The sequence below is a fragment of the Drosophila eugracilis genome, unplaced genomic scaffold (assembly GCF_018153835.1).
Source record: "Drosophila eugracilis isolate 14026-0451.02 unplaced genomic scaffold, ASM1815383v1 contig_1806, whole genome shotgun sequence".
Classification (NCBI taxonomy): Eukaryota; Metazoa; Arthropoda; class Insecta; order Diptera; family Drosophilidae; genus Drosophila; species Drosophila eugracilis.
This window is the reverse complement of record NW_024572651.1, coordinates 3798-16677: the sequence shown is the minus strand read 5'-3', so window position 1 is coordinate 16677 and position 12880 is coordinate 3798.

Here is a 12880-nt window from a genome sequence, read left to right as displayed (position 1 = left end):
TTAATGGTCTCCGGCATTGGCCAAATGAAGCTATGTGATCTTCGAGACGTTCACTCTTATAAATTCTCAGACGTGGCTAGATACGGAAATGTAATATGTGGTGGCACCACATGCTGAATCGCTAGTTTCTAGTTTTCCTTTCCTTTTGGTTACCGATATCTGAGGGCTTTTAGAGAATGCGGCTTCCGTTCCTACCGTGCGGGAAAAATAATAGGCTTTGGAAACTATATGCTTAATCGCAACATTCTATCTCTAGTAGAAATCTCTCTCGGTATAGTTACCGAGATATTAGCATTTCTACCGTCTCCTAACTTTCTGACTCTATTAGTTTCTGAGATTTCAGCTATTTTAGTTTTTCGTGATTTGTGTAGGTATCTCAAGAATCTGCATACGTAACCCCATCTTTATATCTATTATAAATCCTGAAATCTCAGCGTTCATACGATCTGACGGACAGACGGTCAGAAGGATATGACTTAATGGACTCGGCTGTTGATCCGGATCAAAAATTTATATATATATATATTTATATGGACGAAAACGCATCATTCTACCTTTTACATACTTTTCAACTAATCTAGTATACCCTTTATTTTACGAGTATCGGGTATAATAATGTTTTACTGAAGCCACCTGTTAGTAGAACCATATACATATGTATATGTAAGTGTATTGCTTATTTACTGGCAGTCACGTCTTTTCCCATATAATACATACATATAAGTTAACAACGGTCAAGCGCCCCCTTCCTTTCACCGCCTCTCGACCCAGATACCAGACACCGCGACTTTCCTCATCACCCCACTCAGCCAGCCCGACGACCAGCAGAGACACAGCAGACATCAACGGCAGAGTTGCAACGGCAGTAGCGTGAGAATGGAAGAGCAGTGACCGCCCGCTGCTGCCTCAGCAATAGCTACCGCTACCCCTTCCCATCGCCGTGGCGATGTTAGCAACACGTTAGCCTAAATATCCAGAACCGCTGCTATCAGCAGCGCGACAATGGAAGACATACATTTTAATATTATGGACCCTTCAGTTTTCCGCGGTTTGTATGCGCGGCTGCATGAAAATACCACGCTGCTGTGTAATCCCAAGAATATGTAGGTATAATCAGAATTCCCTAGGTTTTTAGTTACGATTTAAAAGTTTTTGGCTCTTCCCATTTTGTGGGCATTAGAGTGAGCGTGGGCAGATGGTGAAAAAATAATACACATTGGGGGCATCATTGGAAACTACATGCTTAATCCAAACATTCTTTCACTTATAGTTACCGTTTCTACAAAACGCTAAAACCGTCTTTCGAGCTCTGTAGGCATAAGAGTGACTGTGGTCAGATAGTGGTTTCATTTTAGGATGAGCTGTCATAACAAGATTATACATATTTAATCCTAAATTATTGCACTAATACTTTCTTAGATTTCAGAGATTTTAGTTTTTTGTGATTTATGGGAGTAAGAGTGGGCGTAGCAGGATGCTCGCACTGCGTAGGGATCTCAAGAATCTGTTTGTTCAATCTGTATCTCTCTCCTGAGATGTGTCCGTTTATACGGACAGCCGGACAGACAGACACACAGACGGACATGGCTTAACCGACTGATCGAAGAATATAAATAGTTTATAGGGTCGGAAACGCTTCCTCCTACCTGTTATCCGATTTAAAAATAGTTTTCTACCAGATATTGACAATGCGCTAGCTTTTGTCATGAAAAGCATATTTAATAACTGATAGTGATGTCACTGCCTTATAGCCAAAATTTCTAAATAATTTGCAAAATAATTTTAAAAATTTGAAATTTTTAGAGAAAAGTTATAGATATTCACTAAAAATTTAATACAAGGTCAAACGAAAGCATATGTCGGATCTTAAATTATGATGGTCAGTGTAAAAGAATGTACCAAGTGACAATTCTCGTATTTGCACTTTAACGGTTGTTTGTTAGTACGCTTTGTTCCATCTATTCGCCAGATGGTCAGGATAGTTCGATGCGAATATGAGAGAGAGATGTTGCGTCAGGATAGAGGTTTGAGAGAGAGATACGCACTAAGATTGTTGTGCGTGTAAGCTTGAGCCACTGCGAGAGACAGAGATACAAGTATGTTCGTTGCAGCATTTTCTGGAGAGCATTTTTCGGTATTCTAGAATGCTGGCGAGGAGTCTCAAGTTGGCAGTGGTGTGATCAAGTCTATTCGCCATAAACAATCTACGTATTTTAATATGGAAAACCATAATCCTAATCTAAAATCAGAAGTGGGATCAGTACCAACTACTGCATTTTCTGAAGATCAGTGGCGTACTATTATGGAACTACAAAATTGAAATTTCGTAGAAAGCGTCTGTGCGTCCACAAAATCACGTGGTTTTGCCAAAATTTAACCACTTATCATGTTGTTGAGTAGTTGCATGCAGGGCAGTGTTCAGCGTGGTTTGCACAGATATGCTAACCCGGGATTAATGGGGAACAGTTTAAAGAACTATTTATACAGCGCCTCGAGATTAAGGAAACGCCGGCAGCTACGTTCTTGAATCTGCTGAACACCCGTCCAGCCCACAATGAGCGTACGCAAGCCGTATGGTGACGTCATTGACCACAAAATGGCGTAATATGAACACCGAAGAAATAGCTGTATCCACGGTCTTTGCGCACATGGCCAATTTTGACAACCGTTTGCAGCGTTTTGTGTTTTCGTCTAAAGTATAAACCAGAAGTCAACTCCAGATGGAACTGAAAGCATTTACATTTGACAAAAAGCGGAGTGCTGAAAGTACTGATGGTAATAGCGGTGACTAAAAGCGAATCAAAATTGTGTGCCACTTATGCAAGAAACCAGGACATAAAATGTCGGAGTGTAAATTAAAGTGGTCTGAATCGGAGAATAAACAGCATCGCGATTTGCAGAATGTGACCTGTTGCCAGTGTGAACAACTTGGGCATCTTGCGAATCGGTGCACGACAGCTAAATCCGGAGCAGTTACTGAGAAGAAATGAAAAACAAAAAGGAAATTAAAATGAAATGGCAGGATCACCATGAAAAATATAACAAATTTGTTGTACTTGGTTTATTCTTTATTTAATGGAGCAGCAGTGGTGCCGCTCCCAGGCTTGAATTGATTGTGTCTTTACAATATTCTTTTAAGTCTAATTAAGGCTAAGTATCGTTGCTGCGCTGCTCGCAGGCGGCGGCAGAGAGACGGCTATCTATGTACTTATGTATATAAACATATGACCTCTTATGTGAGAAGCGTGAGGGTTATGCACATGCGGTTCATGCAATTATGCCGACGATAGCATATGGCCTAAGTCATAGCGATCGGTTCATATTTCGGCCACTTGGGGTTTATGATCGGGACCATGAATTATGTAAACACTGCAACAAAGTGTTACAGTGCGTACCCTTTAAGAACTCGGTACAATGGGTATTCAATATTAGTGCATACAATATCCCCCTCCCATTACTATGTTATCTCTATCTCTTATTTCCGTTACTTTATACGGACCTGTGTATTTAGGATCTAACTTATGACCGGTCTCGTTTTTTAGTAAAACTTGATCACCTACTGATATACATATCTATATCTATTTCTTTCTGATCATATAGTAGTTTATTTCTATTCTTATTTGCTTCTAACGTAACTCTAGATCTTTTATAAGCTACCTCTAATTTATATTTACTCTACTTAGCAAAGTCGTCTATATTATATATTGTTTCTACGCTAAATATGCCATTAAAGTGTTTCGCTAATTTAATTGTTTTACCAAATACTAGATCATATGGACAATAAGTATGTGCCATAGAGGGGGTCGTGTTGAAACAAAAGACAAAATATTAAAGCCATACGTCCCAATCAGTTTTATCAACCGATATGTAAGATCGTATATACTCATTAAAAGTTCTATGACTTCTTTCTATTGTTCCAACTGTCTGGTGGTGGTATGCTGTAGATGTTATGTTTTCAATTTTCAAATATTTGCACAACTCATTTATAATTGAATTTTTGTATTCTGTTCCCATGTACGTAATGAACGTCTTCATTGGACCGTACTTCAGAATAAATGATTCGAAAATTGCTTTAGCGGCGGTATTTGCGTTTTTATTTGCAACTGATATGGCAACTAGATATTTTGTTAAATCACATATTAACGTGACTACATATTCATTGCCATTTTCTGATTTTGGTAGTGGACCAACAGTGTCCACTATTACTCTGTCGAAAGCGTTTATTGGTGTATCGGTTATTGTTAAAGGAGTCTTTGTATGGGATGTAATTTTTGACTTCTGACATTTATGATATTTTCTTACGTACTCAGTTATATCTTTAGACATACCTCTCAAGTAATAGTGTCTTCTGACTTTGGACAATATTTTTAATATGCCAGTGTGACCTCCTTGAATTGGATCATCATGAAATTTAGACAGAATAGCTTCTTTGTCTTTTAGACTTTTTATTTGGGTCACTGGGTTGAGTAGAGCTACTCTTAATGTTTTAAATATATTATTGCCCATTAATTTGAAATTATCTATTGAAGTATGCTAAAGATATTTTCTCACGGTACCACTTTGAGTTGGCTGATTTTATTTATACCGGCTTGCAGTTCAAGCCTTTGGAAAAATTGACCTAAGTCTAGAGTTCCATTGGTATATAAATCGCTAACATCATATTTTGCTGTAATTTTCCTGCTATGTTTAAATAAACATAACATATCTTTTACATGCAATGTCACTACTTTACTTACTTCGTCATTGTTTATGACGTCGTATACGTTGGGCTTAGAAGCTTTTTCAATAGTTTGCTTAGGCAATTATATTTCTTTATTTTCCGCGCGGATTTTCTGTCTATTTTGATATCTTGTAGTGACTATATAGATATTTCCAGTTATATTTTGTAGATCTTTGATGGTTATTCTTGATAACGCATCAGCTACAAAGTTTTTGTTTCCCTTCAGATATTCCACAGTGAAATTATATTCTTCCAGCTCAAGTCGCATGCGCGTTAGCTTAGAGCTTGGATTAATCATTGAAAACAGGTAAGTTAAAGGTCTATGATCAGTCTTGACAGTGAAATGTCTACCATAAACATATGGTCTGAAATAAGTTATTGCCCAATGAATTGCTGTCAATTCTTGTTCTGTTGTACTTTTATTACTTTCGCCCTTAGTAAACGATCTTGATGCATAAGCAACTGGAAGCTTTGAGTTAAAACCGCTCCACATGCTTGATTACTTGCATCCGTTATTATGCAAAACTCTTTGCTGAAATCTGGGTATTGTAATAAATTCGGATTTATGAATGCCGATTTAAGGTGTTCGAATGCATTCTGGCAATCAATTGTCCATTCGGATTTAACATCTTTTTTACATAATCTTGTTATAAGACGAGAATATTCGGCAAAATTTTGTATGAAACGTCGTTAATAATTGCAAAATGCCACGAATCCTCTAGCGCTGTCCGCATCATGAGGGACTGCGTAATTCTTGATGACGTCGTATTTTTTGTCATCTGGCAAGATTCCTTTATCAGTGCATTTATGTCCCAGAAAAGTGACTTCATGCTTGAAAAATTAGCATTTTTCAGGATGTAACTTAAGGTTGTATTCCCTAAATTTCTCAAAAACAGCCATTAAGTTTTTAAGCATGTGTTTTTCGGAACAACCTATAACTATTAAGTCATCCATATAAAGGAATGCTTGTGAAGGTTCTTGTCCAGAGAATGCAATAGTCATCATCCTCTGAATGAATTTGGCGCTATGTTTAAACCGAAAGGTAATCGTGTGAAACGATGCGAGCGATTGCGATTGCTCGTTGAAAATGACGTTATATCTCGTGAACTTTTTTCAAGTTCAATTTGATTAAAGCCAGACATGAGAAATATTTCGCTCTTCCTAGTTGATCCAAAATATCATCAATTCTAGGTAGCGGGAATTTATCCGACAACAGTTTTTTATTAATCTGACGATAGTCAATTACTAATCGCCATTTTTTCGTATCAGATCCGGGGAGTGATTTCTTCGGTACTAATAGCAGTGGGCTATTATAGGCTGATACAGACGGTTCTACTATTTTAATGTCTATTAGTTTTTGTACCTGTATGTTAATTTCATCCTTTTGACTATGTGGACTCCTTTTATTTTTTATGTAAACCGGTTCTTCATCCTTCAACCTTAGCTTTTGCTTGTAGAAATTGTTTGTAGTTATTGATTCGGTTTCGAGTCCGAATATATCACGGTACTGTGTGCATAAATCAGTTAATTTTTGGTTGAACTGGGGTGGAAAATTTTTGGATAATTGAGATAAGACAGTTTCTTCTCTATTTTCTGGATTGTTTTGAACTATGTCATAGTTCGAAAGTGGTTCATATTTTAAACTGTGAATATTTACTATTTGGTCAGTACTGGTTGTATTCAGTAATCGGACAAATGCATTTTTGGTTGTTGCGACTGTGTTCGCAACATAAATGCCATGTTAAATTTCCTGATTAGCTATTAGTATACTTTCTTCATCTGATGATAGATGAATCTCACGGACCACTTGAGATCTTGCTGGTAGAATTATGGAATTATTACCAGAACTGTATGTTATAGGAACATTAATTGGAAAATTCAAATTATTTGGTCTTAGGATAAACCAATTTTCATTATGATTGAAGTCTAGTTGACAATTGAATTTCTTTATGAAATCAATGTCTATTATTCCATCACATGGTATTGCGTAATGCACATCTACTATATGAAAATCGTGTGAAATTATATATTTACCTCTCTGTATCTCGAGCGAAGTTAAGCCTTTTGATTGAATTAGCTCTTGGCCTATGCCTTGAATGTTTATTTTATTATCTTTCTGAATATCACAAAGGATATCAGAATTTTCTTTTAAAATTGATATGTGTGCACCAGTGTCAATTAAGAATACATGTTTTCTGTTGGATTCTGTATTCGTAAAGTTTACAAATATATTAAGACTAAAATTGATGGTGTGAACATTGTGGTTTACTGTTGAGTATCTGAAGGGTGAGAGTTTCCCGAATTATTCTGGGCAATTCTCACAGAATTGCTTGTATTATTGTTATTGTGGCCTCGATTCGAGTTGCCACGACCTCTTGAGTTTTCTCTATATTGGCCTCGTCCATTACTGTTATAGTTGGAACTGTTGTAGTTGTTGTAATTATTATTACGACTACTATAGTTTTCTCTAAAGTTTCCACGTCCGCTGTTTCCACCACGCTGTGAATAATTTTTGAAATAAAGGACAGTATTAGGTTGTCCAGTTGCTTCCGTGCAACTGTTGACGAACTTGGATTTGGCATCATTCATTGTGTTGAAGGTGCCAGCCTGCATGATAAGTTTTGCCTTATCAATTGCGCAGTTCTTAGTCATTGCCTTGACGGCATGCTGAGTGGAATAATTCCTTGCCAATTCTAGTGATAGTCCGTCTGATATGTATTCTCCTTCTAAGGCTTTCGTCATCTGCTTAACCTCTTGTGTGGGGTTCCCGGGCAATGCAAAACACTAATAGATAAATTCACAGAATTCACGTTTATTAATTTATGCACATATGTAAATGACGTCCCGCGGCGCTCCCAGCTTCCAGCACACTGGGACAAGCAGCAAACTTAACATGCCGCCCGCCAATGCTAGACCTAGCATGAGAAACCTTCGCTTGTCCGGTCCATCCTGGTTGTGGGGTAGAATCTAGTATGGGAAAGTAAACAAGAAGTGTGCGCAAGAGGCGAGTTAATTATAATTGAGGTGTGTATGTGACGGCGCTTATGATCGGATCGGCAGTGGACAGAGCTTCGACACCGAACGCTTCAACCGGCCTTGCTTGGTTTTAAGCTCGACGACGCGCCCCAGTAGCCATTGCGACGGCGGAAAACGGTCGTCCTTGATGATGACGAGGTCGCCAAGCTGGAGTCCTTCACCCTCGCGGCAACACTTGGGCCTCTGCTGTAGATGCGCTAGCCAGTCCCGACTCCAAGCCTTCCAGAAATGACGTACCATATCCTGCTGGATCAGGAACTGCTCCGCGAAGGACCTAGATTGTGGGCGTAACTCAGGAGGAGCATGCAGCGAGTCAGCAATCAAGAAATGAGCCGGCGGGAGCACCTCTATGTCGTCTGCGTCCGCTGTGAGAGGACAAAGCGGCCGCGAGTTGAGACATGCTTCTATGCTTATAAGTACCGTAGTCAACTCCTAATAGGGGATGTTTCACCGACTTCACGTTAGCCTCCCACAGCCCGCCGAAATTGGGCGACTGCGGAGGATTGAAGTGCCACGTTGTCCGTTGTGACGCGAGCTTGGGGGCTATAAGGTGATCGTAATCTTCTTGAAGCTTACAGTAGAACTTCTTCATTACATTGTCACTGTAGAGGTGCTGAACCATCCCTCTCCTCCCGGTGAATCTGTCCAGCGCCAGCAGAAAATGCTTGCCACCGCTTTCTAATGCACTGCCTTTGTTGCAAGCCAAATGAAAACGGCGATGTACACCTTGTATAAGCTGGTGCCTCGCAACCGTGCTGCCTTGAGCTCAATAGCGCCTGTGCAGTCAACTCCCGTTGCAATGAATGGACGACTAGGGGGTTCACTCGATGAAGCGGCAAGTCTCCCATGAGCTGAGCCGAAGCGGAGGGCTGTGCCCGGAAACACTGGACACATTTCCGCACAACTCTTCAAACTGCCTGCCTTCCTGTCACTATCCAGAACCGCTGGCGGGTATGCGCTAACGTCAGCAGCGCACCTCCGTGCAGAGTCAAAACATGCGAGTGCCGAATTACCAGCTCAGTGAAATGATGGGAACTTGGGAGTACTATCGGATGTCGGCGCTGATATGGTAAGTTAGAATGCCGTAGTCGCCCCTTCACTCGCAGGATGCCTTCCGACAAGATCGGTGACAAGCTCAAGAGCTTACTTCGCGCAGGTAGCCGTTTACTCTCTCTTACTGCAGCCAAATCTATTGGGAACGATTTCCGCTGCACGAAGCGCACTATAGCCCCTAAAGCAAAGTCAAGCTCTTCAATGGCTAGGGGGCCGATGCGCCTCTCCCCCTTGCCGACAGCATTGTGCCTGAGCCGCAACGCATAGGCCGTGACTCGTACAGCCCAACTAAAAGTAGAAAATCTGCCAACGAACGACGGAAGCGTGGAAGCGTGGTGAACTCGTACTTTGGCTGCCTTTGCCTCTAGTGCGGCATCGTTGGTGTCGACCTGCTCGAACTCCATAGAAGGCCAGTCACTCGGACTGCGTGTAAGTCACTCAAGGCCTCGCCACCTTAGGCCAAAGCCCTTCAATTCACCCGGAGACAGTCCTCTTGTCGCACAGACCGCTGGAATCTCAGCCGTGCCCACATGCCTCCATTGCGAGGGCGAAGAATGATCCAGAATGAACGCGACCCTGTTGGCCACGAACGTGTTTCACCTAGTAATGTCTCCGTACAGCCAGTGTAAAAGGATTGTGGCATCCGTCCAGTAGAACGATTCGATGGGTAGGTCGCTTAGCCATTTAGCCGAATTAAGCCATTTTAGTCAAGGGACTTCGGAGCTATAGCATGCTCCGTCCTCGCACTCGAGCCTTAGGTAGCTCGAGCTTAGGTGAGCTGACACTATACATCCAGGGGAATAATGAATCCATCGGTCTATGCTTATGTCGTCGATCCTCATCAACCCGTCCCGAAATGTTCGCCACCGTTCTACGAGGGCGTCCGGAACCTCGTCGTCCCACTCCAGCGCCGACTGAGTGCCATCCGCATGTACTTTCTTTGCCATGGTTACCTCCTTTAAGATCAGCTTTCCCACGATGATGACTGGTGCGATGAGACCCAGTGGATCAAACAGCATAGCTATGCTCTATAGAATCATCCGTTTGGTAAACCTAGCTGGAATCTCAAAATTGACTTGAAATTTAAAACAGTCCTTATTCTGGAGCCAATACACCCCTAACGCCTTGATAGGATCCGTAGTGTCCCAGTTCAAAGGAGTCCGGCTGCACTGCTGTTCCGCAGGAATCGAGAGCAAGAGACTGGACTCGTTGCTAGACCATTTCCGCAACTCCATGCACGCGGATTTTATCGCCCCCGATACTTGTGTCCGCTTATCCTTTGCTTCCTCCAACGTGTGACCTCCGGAAAGAATGTCATCCACATATATTTTGCTCATCAACACCTCTTCCGCCTTGGGAAACGAACGGCGCTCGTCCTTCGCCAACTGCTGGTTGACCCTGATGACCGTGAATGGTGCAGACGCCGTACCAAAGGTTAACGTTGACAACGCGAAAACGCTGATGGACCCATCCGCCGCCCGCCATAAAATCCGCTGGTATTGGGCGTCTTCCGGATGAACATCTATACAACGATACATCTTCTGGATATCCGCTGCAAAAACGAAACGATATTTCCGCCAATTCAGTATGACGTGCTCCTTCTTAAAGACCGCATGATGCGGCAGCACGCAGGAAGCCACATGCCTTCCCGTAGAAGTACGCATCAGCAAACTGCTTTCACTGCCCACCGCCGGCGCTATCTGCTTGAGGGCAAAGTACACCTCGATCTCCTCGACATATTTGCTTCACCGGTACGGACTGCTCGACAGACGCCGTTCCAACTGCAAAAATTTATTCAGCGCCATCTGATGCGATCTTCCCACGATCTTCCTTCCGATCGACGAATATGTGTCTTCTGAAAGAAGGCTTCGCACCAGATGTCCACCTCCGATGTTAAAGAACGGTCCGGAACGGCCTCCACCTCGCAGAAACGCTTGAGCAATGCCTCGGTGTCCAAGAGCACCCGATGACACCGAACCTAGTTTGCTTCCCGCACTCCGTCCGCCAAACCAGATAGGATCCACCCAAGGTGAGTGTTCTGAGCTATAGGCTCGCCGGGCAGCCCGATCCTGGTGTCCGGCAACATGATTTGCGCCAACAGGTCCACACCCAAGATGAGGTCGACTCGCTTCGATCGTGAGAAGTTCGGATACGCCAGCGGAAGCCCTCGTATATGGTCCCAACGCTGAGGCATGAAGCTGCGACAAGGAAGACAGGAAGTAGCCGAATTGAGGACACACGCGGTATCAACGTCTACAGAAAAGTCAGGGTTAACATTACTACGGATTTCAAAATTTGCAGTATACTTGCACCGACGACCGCCCCCAAGACCCATCCCAAAAATAGATGTTCGGGTGCTAGATCGTTTCAGATGCAAGGACTGTACCACGTGCTCCGAGACAATGGTTGCCTTCGATCCTGGGTCGACCAGGGCGTTTATGACAGCGTGCAGTCCGTTGACCGGGTTCCGCACGGTGATACGAGCAGTGGCGAGAAGGACATTTCTCGAAGACGGATCCGATGACGTTGCTGAATAGCATCCGTAAGATGCGCCGGGGTTCTGGTCTGTCGTTGGCTGCCTGCGCTGTAGAGCAAACCCTGTCTGCAGGTGCACTAGGAGTCGGCGACACATGACGCGGCGGCACCCCGCTCGGCGACTGGCTATGAGCCAAAACAGGGAAATGCAACAATGTGTGATGACGCTGCCCACAAACTTGACAGCCTTTATTACTCGTGCAGCGCGAAAGGGCATGTGCCTTACTTAGACGATTGAAGCATAATTTAGCCCTGCTTACCATGTCGGTGGTAGCAGTCTAAGGCCAAAAACGTTGAGCAACGACGCAGGATATGGTCGCCGCCGCAGTGGTACTAGGCGCCGCTAGGGCGGCTAGCGTGCTCCTGTGCACTCGCACTCGTTTGGTATGGTCTGAACATCCTGGGCCAGCAGCGGAGTTTAACGACGAGCCTCGGTTCTCAATCGTATCCATTACAACCAGCCGATCGTTCAAAACTGACTCCAACTCTTTGTAGGATTGAACTTCCTTGATGGTGCTCCCAAGCGTAGTGGGTCTCCTTTGGTAGACTCGATGCTACGTAGTGTGCCAGCCAGTGATGCGATTCCCCGTCCAAGGCTTGAACGCGGCGGAATGCAGCCAGATAAACATTGACCGTGCTTAACATCGACCGTATTATTTCTGTGTTGTCCTTCTGTAGCCTAGGCAACGCGTAGAGGGCATTAATGTGGTGGACAAAAACGAGGCGAGGATTGTTGTACCTCTTGATCATCAATCCAAAAGCCACCGAATAGTTCCCTTCCGTGAGCTGCATCTGACTGATGTCATTATCGCGGTCCCTCGGCAGCGACTCCTTGAGAAAGTGCAACTTGTGCGCACTACTCAGATTGGCGTTGTTGTGGATTAGGCTCGTGAATGCATCATAATAGCCTGGCATATCGACACACGCGCCGGAGAACTTCGAAACCGAAATCTGGGGCATGTTCAGCCGCACTTCCGCATCGGCGCCCCAGACAGGTAAATCCTCGTTTTCCTCGATTGCGAATCCTTTTTAAAATTTTGCAACAGGGATTTCACGGACTGAAATCGATTCGCCTGTAAGTTAACCAGCTGCTCCAACTCACCACCCCAAATAATAATTTATTAGAAAAACTCAGTAAATTTTATTTCGCACACAACTTGTCTACTTACTCAGTTATGTATACCAGAATCCACCACAAGGCGAAGCAAAGATCAACGACCGTCTCCAAAGTTCAAAGAAGTGTCGCTTGCGCCGCCAGCCTGTAGTCAGAAATTTAGATGCCTGAGACAAATGTTCTTGATTCAATCTCTCCCTGTGACCATGTATTAGTATTAGCGCTTCGTTAAAGTTCTCTACAAATATCTCAACATGTTTTCTGACTGTGTTCTTCTGGATTGGTCTATTCTGGGTTAGTGACTTATACGATTTGTCAAAATTTGCTTTAATATTACTTAGTTCTTTGTACAATTCATTCCAATCCATTATATTATGGGCATTGTGGTTAGTTTAGCCATTTTTTTTAAAATTATATGTGTA